The 20836-nt window shown below is 35.7% G+C and overlaps 1 long non-coding RNA gene across 1 annotated transcript; it reads left to right on the forward strand.

Moving 5' to 3' along the window:
• The first annotated feature begins 10253 nt into the window (after window positions 1-10253).
• Window positions 10254-20156, forward strand: LOC113105080 (uncharacterized). The gene is made up of 3 exons (XR_003292292.1): window positions 10254-10496; window positions 13562-13659; window positions 17500-20156. It is a non-coding gene; the product is annotated as an uncharacterized LOC113105080 (long non-coding RNA).
• The last annotated feature ends 680 nt before the right edge of the window (window positions 20157-20836 follow it).

Genomic DNA, 20836 nt, shown 5'->3' on the forward strand with positions numbered 1-20836 from the left:
AACCTCAGTTGAAACCACCTTCAGCTCAACGCCTTGAGTATTCCAACAGATACATGCTTCGTGCAGAACACACAAACTGATTACTGATCAGAATCAGATTCCTATCTTCTGTCAGCACTGATTAATGATCAGATTCGAACTTGTCATCATTTTTTCCAAACACTCATTACTATATTTGAATGGGAAACACTAAAGGAGACATTTTGAAGAATGTTAATGCTGAACTTTTTTCATAGAAAATCCTTAATGATTCATCAAATGTATCATAAAAGAAAGTCATATGACTCTACAGATGAAGACTTATAAAGCCACATGAGACCACTTTGCAACAAAGCAAACAGTGTTGTGTGCATTGGGTAAGTAAGGTATAATGCACGGCTAGCTGTTGATTAACAGTCCACCTTTAATGTTAAAAACAAATTAATATATCAATTATTCAAGTATCTGGAGAGATCGAAGAAAGAAAGTAATTAAGAATGACACAGGAGTGAGTAAATTGTGACATTTAGGTTTCATTTTTGTGTGACTGTTCTTTTAAAGATTCAGTTGAGGACAAAGGTTTTTAGGTATCTGTATCTCCATTGGCCAGAGGCATCTGTAACACTATCATGAAAGCATAGAGACAGTGATATGACACATTCATTAAAAACGGCATAAATAAGAAGCTAAAATAAGATAAGGGCAACAGAAAACAACAAGCATCTGGAAGGTAGATGACTCATTGTTCTGAGAACAAAACAGGGTAGTAAAATATTATTAGAAAAAGGTTGATAGTAAATGTTCAGGCACACAATGTGAGCCACAACAGAGCAATAAGCTAATAGTTATTGTTTGCACCTAAGGACTGTAATACACAAAAGGACAAGATATCCAATGCTAAGGCATTGACTTTCAGTAATAACTTTTTGCCGCAGGTAAAGTAACGTCCCAGAGAGAGAAGCCCCTCGACTCAACAGAGGTCAGAACAGGATCCTTGTGTCTTGTAACGCTTGAGCGCTAGTCATATGCCTTCGCCATAGTGACTCATAAAGTTGAAAAGAACCGTGACTAATATGACTCAAAGTGTAAACATAATGGACAAACCAAAGAGCATTGAAAACCTCCCATCTGTTTAGACAAGGAGCGGCGAGGACCCAGTGACAGTTGTGTTGGCAAAGGGGAATCAACAGACCTACTTTCATGATGACGGGGTCTTGATGGAGCTTTAGCATAAATAAGCCAATCTATTTTTCTTGTAACTGTTGGACTGGTAATCATAGGAAATTTTTTTTTCTTTTTTTTTTTTTTTTTATACTGTATTGTCCTCTTGTGTGTACCATTGCAAATTGGTGCCTGTGTTAATGATCAGGGCAAATTACCGTCTTTTGTAAATCCTGACAGTACTATTTTAACACCAAAAGATGGTTTGCACTGGCGCAAGCTGTTAGTAAAACTGGCCCTAGATATTTACATGTTCTGAAAAAAAGTGGTAAGCTGTTAGGGTGTTCTGGGTGTTGCCAGGATGTTGCTATGCAGCTACTTGATTGATCTGAGGGTTTTCTATGACCTTACAGTGCAGTCGCTAGGGTGTTTTTGGTTTTTCTGTTGCTATGCCATTGCTAATGTCTTCTTTGTGGTTGATTGGCAAGTAATTTACAGTTTTTAGCACCTGCAATATGAAATCATAAGTTTGAGCACCTATCCTCAACATTGAGTGATGGTCTAATGATGAATGGCCCGCTGAAGTTATCCGTTTGTGTAAATCCCTGCACACTGAAGTGTAGTTGCTATTTACTGTAATGTAAGTGTGTAAAATGAGTACACTCAGCAGCACTAAACACCGCTGCAGGGAGAGGTGTATCAGGATGTGGGATGTGGCTCAGAGCTTCTCAGATTTAGTTTGCAACACAAGTAGTGTGACACCGTTCCAATCTTAGAAGATGAATGCAACAAAACTAGGTTTTTACACACTGTCATACACATGTGTTTTTCACCCACTTCCTGTCAGCAAGATAGTACTTCCTGTTTTTATGTGGCTCCTGTGGTTATACGTTAATACTGGATGAATTATGTTTTACTACATGTGACCTCTGGCTGGCATAGATCAACTGTTTATCAGCTGTGAACAAAGAACCGATGGACAGACTCATCCGTTTAACCTGCAGGAAACTCAAGGAGCTCAAATCTGACAATACACCCATTTACTAGAAACTAAATCTAATTGTAATTTTAAAGTACATGGTTATTAAATTTAAAATCTAAATACTTACTTAGTCTAAATAAAATGCTATTTTGCCATATGGGCCATATTTTGCATTCAAGCCTCAATTGAAAAACAAGTGCACTTTCATAATGTACTTAAAATGCTCTATTTTCAGGCACTGAATTTGTTCTTAATATACTAAAATAATTCTGTAGTACTATCTTAAAATCATCTAAATGTACTTAAATGTGCTACTTTTGAGGCGCTATGAATATGAACTAAAATGTGCTTTCAAACATTTATATATCTTTCAAACATTTATATACAAGTGGTTACTAAATAAATTTTTAATATAGAGTATGTTAAAAGCACACTTCAGTTCATATTCATGGTGTCTTAAAATTACACTTGGAGTTTCTTAAGATTATTCTAAGTAAATAAATAAATAGAAATATACAAAAAATGTATTTGAAATAGATTTATTTCAAGGCCAAGTATACTACAAATACATTGATATGTTATGTACTTAATAATAAATACTTGCAAATATACTAAACTGGTATACTTAAATTTAGCTTAATTGCAACAACTAATTTTGTACTTAATGCGTGCAGAATACTGCCGAAATACACTGAAGTATATTTGATTGTGTTAAAGTGGAACTATTGCAAGTATAGCGTACTTTAAATACACTTTAAAAATCTTGCATTTAAAGATATGATTCAAAGATCATACAATCCTCATCAGTAGTGACCTTAAAACACATTTTAGGCTTAAGATTAAGAAATGTGCGTTGTGCACAAATAGTACTTCAAATAAAGTTTAAATCTAACTTTTATATCAGTAAATACATCAGTAAACATTTGAATAGATGTTAACTATAGTAGTATGAAATAAATGTATTTTAAATATATTTGATTTTGTATTTTTTTTACTAGGGTTGTGATGCATTAATTATGCCATTTTCACATTGACTTCTTAACCTTTGGTTTCATTTTTGCTGTGAAGTGGCCTGTACAGATGTAAGGGAAAACACAGGGTTATGAAGAAACCGTAGGAGGAACAATGTCTCGAAAAGGACACCCGTCCTCCTCTGCTCGACTTGGGAAGGGTAACGTATACTTAAGTTACCCGTTACCGCATTAGTCACTGTAAAAACACAGTATTTTACCACTTGTGGTGGAAATGATAGTGTGAGAAAGTTACAGTATGATTAAAAGGAGGAAAGTCATTAGCAAGAGCCATTTTATTCTGCCATATTTAATGCACATACCCTAAGACCCCTCACAGCTTTTCACACCATAGATCTATTTACAGAAACTCTCTTTCATCTCGGCGGCATCTCTGTCTCAATTCACACATAGCTGAGACAGAAATGGCAACCATCCCTAAAATGGCGTTTGGTGTGAAGACAAGACTCATTCCAACTTGAAAGAAAGAAACATCTCAATTTGTCCTCCTGCACTGCTGTGGCAAGAAAAATCCATCTGAAGGCATGAATGTATATAGAGCATAGGTCTGTGGTCTGGGGGAGAGAGAACCTACGCAAAAAAAAACAAAGGGCCTACGTATTACAGCAAAAGCCTACGCTAAAGGGAAATCGCACAATTAGACGCAGTAGTGTTTATTTGTGTTGCTATTGTGGGCCACTTTCTATTGCGGCACCACTGAACTACAGGTGTGAGAGGAAGTTTCCAGTGCGGTTAACGTGACGAGGGTCTTGGAGTCCAGGAAGTTCACGCAGGAAGTTCTAAACACTTTTTCTTATAAATTGGAGTTTTTGGCGGGGTTCATTTTGCAATACTAACTATTTTTATTTTATTAAACTATATTATTATTAGCGAGATAAGTATTGAAATTAGGTGTGCAACTCACTGACAATCAGACAATAAAATGTGAAAATATTCCAAACTTATATTGAACTCGCAATTGTGTGTTTATATCGCAGTACTGCTTTTATTGCAATTGCGAGTTTATTTCTTGGAATTCTGAAAAAATTGTGACGCATTAACTCTCAATTGCAAGTTATAAAAGTCCAATTCTGAGGGAAATAGTAATTTCTTACAATTGCTTATTATAAGTCGGAATGGTGAGATATGAATTGTGAGCTTTTTTCTTAATTCTGACTTTATTTCACAGAATTGCCAGTTCATATCATGCAATTCTGACTTTAAAACACCCAGCTGCGAATTAATAACTAACAATTCTGATTAAAAACTTCACGTAATTCTGATGTAAACTTGCACTTGCAAGAAAAAAGTCAGAATTGTCAGGTAAAAAGTCGCAATTACCTTTTGTAAATTTTAGTCATTGGCAAAAATGGGCTTCCAAACGTCGGTGAGTTTTGCATGTGTATGCAGTAAATGTGCAGTGTGTGTCATTGTGTTCACAGCGTCTGTGATGGTGATCAGAGCTACTTCTGTAAAGGGTCACTCCTGAAGCACTCATGCTTGACGTTCCCTTCTGTCTCCATCACTCTCACTCTCTCCTGTTTATCTCAACAGTGCTAAGAGAAATGACATCAGAGAGGGACGCAGACAAACATTTGTCCAGATGAGCTGCGGTAACAGAATTGTGTTTGGACAGAGGTGACAGTGGATCAGCTCAAGCACACTTAATGGACACAAACTAAGATCTGGGGATATAAATGATGTTATTCAGTGTTTTTGGCCAAACCATGCGTGCCCACAGAAGTGATGACGTCTAAACCACACCATGTTATTTTGAGACAGGTATATAAGACGCATGTTTGCAGCGTTTCATAACTTGTTTACTGAGACACTCTCATCGCATCTCCCCTATAGATTTTACTTGTGTATTTATAGACTAGACACAAGAACCACATGAGGGAGCAATCAGTCAAAATGGTTTACAGAATTTCAAGTTAAGTGTGGTTAGAATGCCTGTGTGTAAAAACAAAGATCTAAGGTTCTAATCTAAAGTATTAATTTTGGACTTGATTTATGTAACTTATTCATTTCTATCTGTAATACCTTCTACCTTCGTAACCACTTAAAATACAATAGGAACTGCATAGCAACCTTAATTGGGATTATGTTAATCTGAAACTGGTCAAGAAGTCGTTTTTAGAGAGTTAAAGGTTTAGCTCTCCCGAGAATGAAAATTTGCCCATGTTTTACTCACACTCGAAGCATCCTAGGTGTATGTGACTTTCATCTTCCAGAATAATCCAGTCGAAGTTATAATAAGAAATTGCCTTTACTCTTCCAAGACTGTATTTAAAGATGTGTGCACTTTATTTCACGTCTTCTGAACAGTTGACAACAAACGCCCGCTTACACCATTGAAAGGCTTGGAAGAACAAGGACAATTTTTAATTTAACTTTGATTGGATTATTCTGAAAGCGGAAACTCACATAAACCTAGGATGCTTTGAGGGTGAGTAGAAGATGGATGAATTTTCATTCTCGGGTGATCTAACCCTTTAACCTGCACCACTTGTTGTAACCATAGAAAAAAACATTTTTATTTATTTATGCAAAATGTAATTTCTTTTTTTTTCATGACCCTGATATATGAATGTGCGTTTCTCCGATGTATTGTTGACATAATATTATTTGATTCGTCTTTTTATTGTTGAAATGATGTCTGACCTCTGATCAGATTCTCTGATGTGAAACGCTGGATGATTCTAAGAATGAACGACTTGCAGAACTTTCTTTGTGGTTCTGATGATTCATCCACCCAACCGTGAGTTCACGTCGATGACTAGACTGCAGCTCTCACCAAGTCAACTGGTGTTTCAGTTCTATTCACGCACACGCTTTTAAACAATCAAACAATTTTCAACACCCTATCTTAAATGTGTTTATGATTTATAACAAAACCACATGCATGCTCATTATAACAGAGAGGAAAATATTGGGCAACAAATAACATTTAGCTTTAGATGTCACTAAACACCCAATTCAAGGTGGTTAAAAGATAAGAAAAATGGCATCAGCTTCAAGGCTTTTGATTCATTCGATCTGGGTACTGTATCAAGGTGAACTATTTGTTTCAGAAAGACAAATTGTTTTTAAGGTACACTAGATAAAGGCCGCACTTTATTCTTTATAAAGGAGTTCAGACCTCAGATAAGGGCATCTGTCTGGCTCTCGTCTCCTTTCCTTTGGTCTTTTAAAGAAGGAGGCTCCTGGTCTTTGCTCTTTGGTTAGTTCTTTAAGGAGTTCCTCACCTCCTGACCCCAGACCTGAGAGACATGCTCCAGTATACACCTCTCCAACAGGGGGAGGTCAAAACTTAGAAAGTGGCAAATGCACTCCTATGCAGAGATGGGGATTTTTTTTCTTCTTTTTACAGTAATAGAAATGATAGAATCAGCGGAAAGAGATCAAATGATTTCTCTGGTTCATGTTTAAATTTAGGAGTGGTAGTGAGAGTGATTGGTTACCAAGTGGTTTACAATTAGGGTTCATGCAAAGTTGGTTAAGTTGTTTAATGACAAAATGTACACTGCAGGTTTTTTTTTATTGTTATTCTAATATACAGTAAAACTGTTTAATCACTTGAAAATTAGTTTTAATTAAAGTCCAGTATATAATTGAATATATTTAAATCAATGTGACTAAATCAAGTTACGTCAACAAATACTGGTCATAGCAGGTTGAAATAAATCTTTGGAAGTACCTACTGAAACTTCTTTTTTGTTCTCTAATTAATTATTATTATTATTATTACATAAACCTATTTTCTATTGCTACTGTCCACTACTGATAAATATTACTTAGCAGAAAATGTTAATACAGTTCTATTTTGTTTTATGTATTTTGAAAAAAAAAAATTTGTTTATTTATTTGTTTGTTTTAAATGTTGTTTTCAAAATAAAATTGAAATGTGTAAGTACATAACAGTGAGATTATATTTTAGCATTGCTCAACAGAAATGTCAAAACTGGCCCATACTGGATTGGTGCTGGTCTAGGTGGTTGAATATGATAGCCATGCTGTTCACCAGTTGGTGAAGTTGGTCAACCAGCATTGTCTGTGAGATGACAGACTGGTTAGCCAAAGGGAGTCATACTGGATAGCTAGTTATGAAGCCAGTTTGGGACCAGCGTGCAAAATACAACATATGTTGTTGTGTTTAAGAAACTTTCTCTGTCTGCAAGTTGTCCAGTTTTCAGCTCTTCTTAATTTCATTTAATGTTGAGAGTGCAGATTATGCCTCCTGCTAATAGCCATGTAAAGACATCAGCATCTGCTGCCTCTGATCTAGGACCAGTGTCGTGTTACGTGCTAATGGATTCTCATTACTGCACAAAGAGGGTTCAGTGAACTTCAGATTCCTGATGTATCTCAGCTGGCAGTTGGGTGATAATCTGTAAACTGTTGGTAAACCCTGATTCAGGAACACGCTGATTATATCTAGACTCAGATAAAAGGATTCGTTCGATTCGAGTTCGACGGAGCTCGAATCTTGCTGAACTCCTGTAATATGAAAACATTAATTTGTTTTCTCATTGTAAAACCCAAATCATTTAATTGTTCCATTTTCATCTTTCCAAACTTGTATGATGTTATTTTTGTATTGAGTTTGTGAACTACCCTTTTAAGAATGATTTGCATAATAAGCGCTTTAGCCAAACCTTGCACAGCAAGCTCATGGGCTCAGATGGGTTCATGTGGGCTAACTGGTTTATAGTATAAAGTTCAGTTTGATGTTCTGTAAATAAAATCTCTTTTGCAGCCGGTCATTAAGTGAATGATCTGTTTTCATCCGCAGACGTGACCATTTGTATTTCCATATGTAAAAATTCCTTTACAGAACGTTCTGTAATTATGCCTTTTACTCACCACCGATTCAGACGAACTATAAATCATGCAAAACACAACTGCGTCTGAGGAATGTGAAACGGTTTGCCCCACTGCAGACACAGACAGATACACAGATGCTAGAACACACACACACACACACACACACACTCTCCTCTTACATACTCACGTTCTCGGACACATATATACTGTCCTTTTGTCTCGTTTCACGTCCCTCAGCTGTCCACTGTCACTCACCCCATTTCATGCTGCTGTCACAGGACATTTTCCCACAAATCTCCCACGCACATGTTCCCTCTGACAGTTCACACACGTGCCAGGAACACACAGCACACACATTCAACTCTGACGGGTCCGAAGTCGACATAAAATCAAAATTGACCCTTGACTATTTACTACATGTTTATGGTCTTGCTGTGAATGATTCATTGGCGAACTTTATTCTAAATTATTATTTTTATTGTCTTCATAATCTCACTCTGCCTCTGAATTGACTCTCCTCTTTTGTTGACGTCACGTATTGTTAACCAATAGCCGATAACGATTTTATGTTTTAGAAAAGTCTTAGTCTGGTTGGGAAAAAAAACAAACAAAACTGCTTTGTACAGTATGATCCAATAAGTTTTTTTTTTTCATTAAATATTTGATTTTTAAATTGTACACAGGGGTATCACAGTGGCTCTCAAGAACAGCATTTGCAAGACAGTTTTACTTTTAAAAACAGGGGAAGTTTGACAAAACTATATGTTCTAAAATGACAAACAGCAAACTGTTTAAAATAATATGATTTTATTAGAAATGTTCAAACCGGTAATACAAAGCCAGAAGAAATGAGAAGACATTTTTTGAATATTCAAATTGAAAATTGAAATTTCCACATTGAAAATAATTTTTAATCAATACTTTTTGTCTCGTTTTCCACTAAAATAGTCAAAATACTAATGGTATTGGACTATTTTAGTGGAAAAAAGGGATATTTACATGAGAATCAAAGTCCAAATGTCCCATTGGCAAATTACTAAGTGTAATATTACATTAAAAAACTATTTGCCAGTGGGGTAAGATAAATGCACTGCATGAATTTCGACAAATGAGTGTTTTTTATTACCTGAAAACAATTTTCCTGCAACACGCTTGAGCAGTCTATCAACTATCTGAAAATCAAGAGAATTTTATCAGACCAAATTAAGACGCATATCCAGAGAGAATGTGCTGGATTTGTTGTGACTAACCTCTATGATAGGGTTCTGTCTGCGTGCCACATTGTGGATACAGAGAAATCCAACTTCTCAGAAGGAACTCCCTGGAATGGAACAGAATGCATATAATGCTGAGCCAAGGCTTACGTCTATCTTTGTATTCCTTCGATTTTATCAAGCTGGCCTTCATACAATGACCTGATCAATCCAATTCACTTCAAACACATGCATTCATTCGAACTTTCGTTTGTCCTCTTCACAGAAAGTCATCTGGCCTTGAAATCATAGTGATACGTCATCCACCAAACAAACACCCATACGCGCATATCAATCACCAGGGAATGTAAACCAAGCTTTGCTGAGTACTGTAATCATGTTCTACTGAACTTTGTCCCAGTATTTAGAAGGACTTCTTGGTCCCTTTAATTTAGTGACATGTGTACCCCATGCATAATTGGAAAGATGTTTATTTTACTTGGTAAAACCCTTTAAACCAGAAATAAAAAATAAGTTATCAAGAGTTTTCTAATATGCATAATTTCTCTCAATAATACTTTTTTCGTTCACAAAAAAAGACCTAGAACTATTCAATAAGCCATACTGCAGCTGTAAACATACTTGAGTCAAAAACATCTTTATTTTGCAATGCCATCATTAATTTGAATACGTTTCCACGAAATAATCCCCTGTAGTCAAATTTCGGTGCATCTTGTCACATTCCTGTGGGTTGAAGAGCTTATCATGTTCTTCTGATCTCTGCAGCTGTAGGAACAAGCTGAAGATGTTGAGAAATACATGCCGGCGGTTATTCTGAAAATGTATGTTTCCCACCGGAATGAAATGTATACAGGTGAATCTCGTGCGATGAGAAATGATAAAGAAATCAAGTAATCGTAAGCTTTACTTTACAAGTGTCGTGACAGTTAAGCACATTTCAGCCCCTATCCCCATAACTTTAATTCATCTTGAAGTGAATGGTTCCCATGATTCAAACGTCACCTAACTTTGCAGTAAGATGTGTAGGGGGTTTGAAACAGTTGAGACCACTGAAGTCTGAAACATTTGAGACCGCTGAAGTGTGTCTAACCACCTGCCTGCAGTGAGACATTGCACCTTTGCAGTTTACTCATATCAGTCTTAAAACTCCCCCTTTATTTGTTTCTCCACAGGCAAAACATTGAAAAGCCCCCTCCGTTGGAGAGAGAGACAGAGAGAGAGAGAAGGATGGAATAAGAATGAGAGCGAGTGAAACCGAGTGAGTCATGTGTGCAGCTTCAAACAACAAGGGGAAATCCTCTGGAACATGCATCACGCATAGAGGTAATGGAACCGGAGGCCATACACAAACCAAAACTTTTAGCCATTTATCTGGAGACCGTTTGACAAAGTGTCATGCAAAACTGTTGCACTTTTAATAACAGTAAACTGTGAGGCATTAGCAATGCAAAATACTATTTCCTGAACATTTTCATATGCTTAGAGGATTTCGTTGATGATACGGCATTTAACGGTGATTGAAAATGATACGGCATTTAAAGTGCATGCACAGTATGTAGTGCACTGGATCGGTCCAATTAATATGCTTGTTCTTGTCAAATGCGGCTAGAATTCTTCTTGGAGTAATACAAATTTGTGGTTTTTCACATTAAAATATTGAAAGCTCATCAAGTAGTCAGCGCAGCCTACACAATGGAGCTATTTAGGGAAATTTCACATGAATGTCATATGTAGGTATTCACCCCTGTACTTTCTGTTGCAGCACTTGCGCTAGAACTTTACTCACAGGAAACTCAGGGGGAAGCTCCCCATCTGGGTTTAACATTAAAAAGGAACGTTTCCTGTAGCGTAGCAATTTTTCTCTCGCATTGTTCTCATTTGCATGATTTCCACCCTGATATTAAAAATCAGGGTTTGTAGGGCCCCAAGAGCCAGAGTTACATCATATAATTAGCTTTTGTTCTGTTTCAACAGAAATCACTATGAAGATGTCAACAGGAAGCGCATGTACTTGAATGGCGGAAAAGAGGATGAACCTCATATATATATATGTATATATACAGTATATATATATATATATATATATATATATATATATATACATACACACGCACACACAAACAAGGTTCATCCTATTTTCAGCCATTAAGGTACTTGCACTTCCTGCACTTAAATGTATATAAATACATCTTCTTCGACTTATTTTACGACTGTTGTTATGCAGAGATGATGAAATGTTAATGATGAATACATTTGATGATAATGATTATAAATTCGCTTTACACCAATTGTAGATAAAAGCACACATTCCTGTAGTATATACAGATTTCATGCATAAACAAAAAAAGTTTAATGTTTCTGAGAAGCCATGAAAATAACTGTTAAAATGTGACTCATTGTGGTCATTTTCAGCATAGCATAATAATTTGGCACTGCACTAATTTAAGGAAACCTCTGGGATGCTTAAATCCTGTACAAAAATAGTGAAATGACGTTCATGAACAGCTGGCTCAGGGTCAAAATCAGATCTGAATAGCCTTAGAATGTGGGCTTTTGTTGCACTGGCTGAAAACAGGACAAAGCTGATGGTGTTTGTTCAGGGAAATGAGCTGTATTATGACTAAAAGCCATGCCATTTTCTTTCCTGTTAAATGCAGCGCCCCCAAAAAAGTGTGTAGATATTTAAGTGTGAATATTATTGCATTAGATAATAAATTAAGAAACCAAGTAGTATTTTCAAAAGACAGATGGCATAAGCAAAATATGTGATATGTGATATGTGAAACATTCATATTTATTGCAATATATTGTTTTTGTTTACTATCGTAAATGTAGCCTGTTGGAATTATCTTCACCTTCCAGCAGTAACATTTTTCATCTTTATTTTAAATGTTTATTGTTTCATCACAATAGTGTAAAACATTAAGCTGAAATGATTGCGCTTGATATTTTGTCCATTTAATGTGTTCACAACCTCTTGCAAATCCATAAAGTTGCATCTTATATGCAAGCTGATGTTTCAGCAGAAATCAAATGTTGCTGCATTTAAATAGACTGAAGTGTCAAGTGTGAAGTGTCTGGTTTAATCGGCGGATGTCTTGACACGAAGATGGGTTAAAGGGTATTTTATGAGAAACTGAACAGAGAGACTGTTTTACACTCTAACGACTGTTCTTCTGAAATCAGAAGATTGTGAGTAATCCACCCTTTTACCAGAAGAGTTTGTGTTCCCATGCATGTTTGAGTGTGTTCTGATCTACCATCAGTTCAATCATCATGACTGTGCATGACAAGAACATCCAACTAAAAATATCAGCCTCCACCGGTAAAGCTGAATGATCTGTGAACTTCTGAGACTTTCTATAAGCTCATGATCATGATGAGGTGTCTGATGATTCCTGTGCTTCTGCAGAACCTCACAGGAGATTCAGATCACTTACTGTATCGGCATGCAGAAGGTAGAGATGAGCTGTTAGACACCAACATATGTAAAAGGGGAAGCCCCCTAGCAAAAGCAAGACTCATCATCTGACATACATGACAGAAATGGAAGTTTTAGCCTAAAAAACACCCACCCATAAAGGGGCCCGGGTCAAATTTAGCACTCGTTTCTGATAGACTGGAAATGAAACTTTTTAAAGGGGTGTAAATGTGTTTTCTCTCTTAATCTGTCTACTTCACTCATGCAAGAGAAGTATCAGTATTATTATTAGTCATGCTTAAGTTTACTGATCTGAGCAAATAAATTTTGGCAAGAAAACGGCCCAAAAAATAAAACCGACTCGTGGCAAAGGGAGGGAAATGTAGTGCCATATAGTGTAATAATGCATTAAGTATCTAAGAACACCTTAGCAACTGCATAGGCATAATGACTGTGAGTTTTGCCCTGGCGGATGCAAAAGAAATTGCTCTTTATATTTACTATTATGTGTTACTATTGCAGCATATTAATTATGTGAGTTTTATGTAAAATTGTCTCATGCATTGCAACGGTGTGACTGATGTTAATGGTTTATGTACTTTGGAAGCATAACTTTCTGATCATAAAGTAAATCCGATAGAATTGCTAGGAGATGTTACTATTTTCTTCCAAGCTGCCTTTTTTGGTCACCCAGATTTCTCAGAGCTTTTCTCAAGGCTTCTATCTTCAGGCTTGTTGGTTAATCACAGACCACACATGCTGGAGAACGCCGAAATTACAGCAAAACAAGGGCAGTGTCTTGTGTAAGCAGTTTTTCCTTGAGGTAATTAGAAATGTCACATAAGGGCTCCATTATATAGCCATGTTGTTTCCCTAATGAGAGGTACGGGAATGCATAGTTACAGCAAAATAAAAAATGCAAAGCATGCATTTATTGGTGTATTTATTGTGTTTTTCTGTTTTTGAGTTCCTGACAGCGACAGCTTCAGCTCACCATCCAGTTTCACAGTATGGAGAACCTCTGAGATTTGTGTCCTGCAGAAGAAATAATCATAAAGCTTGAGGGTGAGTAAAGTATGACAATTTTCACTTTAAGATGAATTATTTCTTTAAAGCACACCAGGTTTATTCACATTCAGGCTGCTATAGCCCACAGTAAAACACATGTTCAGACTGTGGTTTGGCCTCCGTGATCCCGCAGTAGTTGTTATTTTCCATGTGTCTTCATGTACAGTATGTCTCTGTACTTCTATGAATTTTCCTGGGCTGAGGTCCACGTGTCTGGGATCACTGTCTCTCATCTGGCTGGCTGGAATGAAGGGCTTTTCTCTGCCCCCTGTGTTCAGCCACTCAGTGTCCGCGTGCACACATACATCCAGAAATTCTCTTCAGCTTAACTGGGGAGAGGCGAGTTTCTAGGAAAAGCCTCACAGAACGTCTCCGTTCTAGCCAATGATTAACAGGTGCCCGAGCTGAAAAACATAAACAGCACTGGGGAACTCTCTGACTTCAACTTGGCGTGCTTTCTATGTTTTTTGATCCAACCTTTGTGTTTAGAAACATAGAAAGAGAACAGAAGGAGTTTGAAATAATGGTGTACTTCTGACTTTCTTGATTTAAACAAAAAAAAAAATGTATACATATTAATCATTTTTATTTAGTAACTTAATGGTTTAATTATTGTTTAGATGTTTTTTTAAACAATATAGTATATATATATATATATATATATATATATATATATATATATATATATATATATATATATATATATAGATATATATAGATATATATATATATATATATATATATATATATATAGATATATATATATATATAGATATATATATATATATATATATTACATTTAATTATTCAATTTTAATCATGTAGATTTAATATTTTGTTATATATTTTTATTCTATTTATGGACAAAATATTTTATGTAATTATTACAAATGAATAATTTATATTTTACTTTAGATATTTATTAATATTAATATTTTACTCATATTTAAAGGGAAACCTGATATATAGTGACCAGAACTTATATTATGTTGGGCTCTTTTGGTTTCACTTAATAAGAAATCGCAGAAAGTACACAGCAATTAAAGCACCAAGAACAACCTAGAGACCACTTATCATCAGAGGAAAATTACTACACTTCTATATATTTAGGTTATTTTTAATTATGTTCTGGTATTGCATTACATTATACTGAAAATATTAAATTGGCTTAATACATATAAAAAAATACCTTTTTTAATTGAAATCTTATAATCTAATCATTACTAATTGTGTGATGATAAAGAGTACTGAAAACAGCTGGACATACTGTATACAGTGAGCAAAAGATGTTTTGAATCTCAGCTATATGAAACACTCTAGTGTTACGTAACGTGTCTTGATGAAGTGTAGATGTGTCCCTGAGCTGCTGTACAGAACAGAGCTTACATTGACAGCGCTGACATGCAGTTATAATTAGTTTGGAAGAGCAACTGTTCCTGCATTCTCACACACTCTCTCTCTCTTCCCTCACACACCTTGACCCTCGGGAGCATTCTTGGGGGAAGGGATTAAAGCCTGAGAGGGGGGTTGGAAGGGCAGAACAATTACCCTGAAGAGGCGTTGGGCCAGACCCCTGCAGGTAAAGCTGACAGGGCGAGACCTCAAGCTGTCATGAGCTATTAGCTAGGCAGAGACGACCAGAGAACACACACTCAGACGGAGCAACTAGATGAAAAATAGCTTTTTTTTCGGCTGGACTAGTCGACTTCAGTATACTACTCAATATACACTGTGTGTTGCAAGTGCAGTATGGACTACATTCTGCGTGCATACTACACTCACCAGGCTATACAGCAATGTCCCTTCTTCAAAAGATGATTGTGAAGTGCAATATTCATAGAGCCACAGACTTTAGTGAGTATTTGGAACACACAACCAGTTAGCATTAGTCAGTGTTTCACCTTTGCAGAATTTAAGTTATGACTGAAAATATGGCAGAAGATGTGATCGCTGAAAAACTTTTTGAAATCATTATTCATTAACATTCATTTATTTTAGGTGTGTTAGCATTTATTACACTGAAACTTGCTTGGAATTGTATTTCTACTACTTCCCATGTGTTTTTACTATTAGGTGTGATGATTTTGTGTTAACTATGCAATATATTGCTTTTTTCCTGCCCATGGACTACAAATTAATTTTAGTTAATTTCTTTCTGTTTCCAACATAACAAAAGGACCAAAAAAATCAGCTGTGATTTTTAACACATCATTTTTATTGACCTGCCAATATTCAAGCCATTTTATACAGAATTGGGTAAAAAAAAAAATATATATTATTCACTTGCATGATAGTATAACTTGATGCCTCTAAATTGAAAATACAAAGTAAAGTGACAATAATGTACCATACTGTTGTTTGTCACTGCATACTACTTCACATACTGACATACACAGCCTATGAAGAGTGTTTATTATTATTCCAGCTATATATAGGTAAAAAAAAAATGAAATATTGCAATGCGGTTTACAAAATTGACAACTATATAATAAGGACACACTGTTACACAATTACTTTACTTAACCTCTCTAAATTAGAGAGGACTGGACATGATTTGGAGAGAGATGGAACATGTCTTTAAATATAATCATATAATCTCACCTCAGTTGCCTTTGACCAGGTTGCACACTGTACAAATGTGGAATTTGCCTCTATTAAAGAATGACCAACCTTTGAACAAATATACTTGGGTGTGTTTGTGTCAACAGAATGATGCAAAACTCTAAGATCATGTGCAACTCTTGCACACACACAAACACACGTCTACCATAACAACTTCCTTTTGTGAGTGAGCAGAAACAAATGATGTTTTATATCATTTATAATGTTGTACTTGTTTCTGCTACATCAAAACACGTCCCTACAGCTACAAATGAGCACTTCCTCATCTATCACACTTCTCTTTACTTCTCTTTTCTTTCTGTGCTGTACGTTTCTTGGTTAGTCCTCTCTTTAACTTCCTGATTCTGAAATATAAAACAAATTTTACAGGTTTACAGTCTTGTCTTATGTTCACGTTCAACTCTCATTGTGCTCATAAGCCTGTTTAAAACCCAGTCTCTCATAGAAATGAAGGGAAAGAATAATGTTGCACAGTAATTTAGCCAATAAATCCTCAATGAACTATTTCAAACTTTTGGTAACTAAACTTAGTGAAGGATCTACCACTTTAACTAAACAATATAGTATAGATGGCATAAGACCATGCAGACAACCTTTATTATTAATCAACTTGATTTATACTATAATTATAGAGCAGAATACATAATAAGTGTAATATGGAAAAAATAAAGTAATAATTCAAGTATGTATATATATATATATATATATATAGAGAGAGAGAGAGAGAGAGAGAGAGAGAGAGAGAGAGAGAGAGAGAGAGTTTGGATAACTTTCCAATTTTTAAATATTAAAATTGTAATTAAAGGGGCAAAAAATACTCAAAATACTCTTAAAATCAATTCTGAATAAATGTCATTTTAATTATGTTTTAAACAATATATTTTGATTATAAATATATTAAAATGCATACCGTTTCATTTGAACCAATTATCCTAAGTAATTAATTAACTAATTAGTAAGTAATTAAAACTTTTTAAAATATTCATATAAATAAACATTAAAAATTGTATGTAATTAAATTGTATACATACATACATACATACATACTTACATATATATATATATATATATATATAGAGAGAGAGAGAGAGAGAGAGAGATTTTTCTGTTTTAAGCATAAACTTAACTACCTTTTTGTATTTGAGATTCATGCTTAAAACTAGGTTTTATGTGTGCCCTAACCTCTCTCTTCATGTGTATGTACATGTGCTGCAGGACGTTCCTGAGATGACAGACATGCACACCTACAGGAGTTCAGGGGTGAAGCCCCCCATGGTGACGGAAACGGCCCGAGGAAAGGCCTCATGCTGGAGGGAGAGGGGCCCAGCAGCTCCCTCAACAATGGAAGTTCTTGGACGATTCTAGGAAGGTCCTGTGATTTACGATTCATCTCTTTCTTGAATGCCACTTCACTCCTTGTTCACTTTGAAACATGGAGCAGTTTTCAAAAAAGTGTGTTTCTTTGCATGCACGTGAGACTGTGATACCCGTGTGACCAAACCGGTCGAGCGGCATTTTGGCGCCATCAGAAAATAAAAAGAAATATATTGTGCAGAGCAGCTAACGTGTCAACACAAGCTTTTATCATTCCTTTGTCAGTTTAAAAGCTTTTATGTGGAATAATCTTTCCGACACAATTTGACATACTTGAAAAAATCCACATAAATGCCATTAATGTTTAAAGACACCCTATCAGCCTGCTTTTACGCCTAATTACCCCGGCGATCCCCTCACTATGACTGGACTCTCATTATGCTCTGAGGGCATGAAGAAAAGGAGGTTTAACATCCACAAAAGAAAGAACCTTCTTATACCCTGGAAAATGGATACACTGTGACCTTTAACATTTGGGGGATTAGGCTTCATTAGGGGGTGACCCTAAAACCTCTGTTCACCCGTATGCTCATCTCTCTGGGATTAGAAATCTTTGACCAATAGGTCCATGGCAGTTAAAAGCAGCAGGTTTTATCAACGTGTAGTGCGTTTGCTACTAGTTTGATTGTTTAAAAAAAATCACAAATAGTGATGGTAAACAGTTTAGCTTCTCCATAAACATTACCATCTCTTGTTAAAGGCGAATCGGTCAGTCAGCAGAACAGGCACATGACTGTTTGCTTAATACTTTATTTCTGCATCTGTTATTTCAATTGTTACTTGCTGGTTAGAAGGTTTATTTCGTTCTCTAACTATTTCTGCTGCTATTTTTCGTTGTAATTTATATTTTTGATTGCACTTTATTTGCAATCAGAGCAATAGCCATCGGCTTAGAAAGAGCTTTTGTTATTTATATTGCTCCGTTCCTGCACTTAAGTGCGAACTTTAGTTTCAATTTGAGTGATTTGGGAGTGCTAATTTAACTAAAGGTGCCGCAGCGGTATTCTCTGAAGTGTCGGGTGGCTGTATTTGTTTGTTGTCTGTCAGCTGAGGAGGAAGCTGGATGGTCTGCAGTCCTCATTCCCAGAAGATAGCAGTCCACTTTTAGTCTTTGGCAACTTTAAAATTCATTAAAGTCTTAAGCTGCAGACTTCCATTCACTCCTAGATTTATTACAAACCCCTTGCACCAACCCCTCTACCTGTTACTTTTAGATGAAACCTGCGCTCCCTTTCACCCTCCCATCTTTCCTCTGTACTATCCTCCTCTCTTCCCTCACCTACCCATTTCTGATAGTGAGTGACGGCTCATGGTACCATCACAGAGAGGCTCAAAATCACTTTCCAGAAAATTTTCTTTTACTGTTCCTGGCTGGTGGAAAGATCTTCCAACTTGGTATGACGAGCACTTCCTGTGTCTATTTGTCTCTTTAAGATGAATCGCTTGATGCATTCCCCAATTGTAAGACGCTTTAGATAAAAGCGTCTGCTAAATTAATAAATGTAAATATAAGGCTGTTTTAATTAGTTTACGATTAACTAGATATTCAGGCTAGTTAGTTCTGTATATAATTATGCACCAAATTTTTAAGAAATACATAAAGTAAATGTCCAAAAATATGTTTGTTTTTTTATTTGATCAGTTATCCCAAAACAAAGCAAAGAGGGACATGGATCTGAAACCTGTGAGTCATTATGTACTCAACTTGGGATTAAAATAAAGCCACTTTGTTTTAAAAGTTCAGGGAAGTTACTGTTAGTTCCTTAAAACCATTAATCGTTGTGACAATGAAGTTCAGGTGATTCTGTGTTGAAAGATAAAGTGTTCTAGGCTGTGCTACTGAAGCTAAAGTTATTCAACTGATTACATACTAGATCAGGAAAACTTTCAGCAAATGATCCATATCTGCAGCATCTAAATAACTGCTTTCATGGCAATTATGACATCAGTTCTTGAAAGACATAAAGTCAGTTGTGTGACAGTATGCCATTTATAGTTTATCAGTTCAACTGATGAAAGTGAAATGTAATTCGTGTGACGGGTCATATTGCACTACTTTTATGTTATTCTAAAGATAAAACCTGTAAATGAAAGGGGATGGTTGTTCTTAGTATTGAGTTAAATGACAAAGTATATGAGATTATCAAGAAAGAGTAATGTTTGTTTCATGGCCACTGAGTGCCATAGATGTGAAGTCAACACGAAACGGTGTTCAGATCCCATTGTACTTTCATAATGGAGTGTATTTTAGATTGAAATAAGATATTCTGTGGGAAAAGGATGATGAATGAGACCGGTTTAATTGGATTGTGAAAAGCTATTTGTTTATGGCAGGCTTTTGGAAGGGAGAGGTTGGGAAAGTTGATTACTTTTTGATAAGATTACAAATACAACACTGAGCTGATGAATCATGCTCAATAATGTGCATTAATTGGGTCAATTTTGATTTCATATTGCATTCATGAAGGTAATATTGCCCAGCAGTCCTTAAAAGGATAGTTCACCTAAAAATGTAAGTTCTGTCATCATTTAATCACCCTAGTGTCGTTCCAAACCTCTGTGAGTTGCTTTCTTATGTTGAACATAAAAGAAGATATTATGAAGATTGTAGGTAATGAAACAGTTTGTGTTAGCCATTGAGTTCCATATTAGGAAGAAAAAAAAAACTATGGAAGTCAATGGCAAACACCAACTGTTTCATTCCCAACAATCTTCAAAATATATTCTTCTATGCTTAACATAAGAATGCAACTCACAGAGGTTTGGAATTACATGAGGGTGATTAATTGATGACAGAACTTACATTTTTGGGTGAACTATCCTTTTAAGTTAAAAGAGGTCATGACGTACCAAATCTGTATTTCTTCTGCAGAAGATATTTTATAAATATTCTTGACATATTTATTGTTTCAATGAAAGTCAATAAGGTTAAACACTGTTTTGGAACCCATTGACCTTTATTGTATGAGCAAAAACGATTCAAACAATATCTTTTGTGTCCTGTAGAAGGTGGCCAAACAGTTAAACCATGAGGGTAAGTATATGATAGATTATTGGCTGAACTATCCCTTTAAAAGTACACTATATGACTTTTAAAACCTGAAGGGATTTTTAAGCATTATGTATCATACACTTGCCGACTTGGAAAATTGCAAAAAAACTACCTGACATAAACTCT

The sequence above is a fragment of the Carassius auratus genome, chromosome 6 (assembly GCF_003368295.1).
Source record: "Carassius auratus strain Wakin chromosome 6, ASM336829v1, whole genome shotgun sequence".
Taxonomy (NCBI): Eukaryota; Metazoa; Chordata; class Actinopteri; order Cypriniformes; family Cyprinidae; genus Carassius; species Carassius auratus.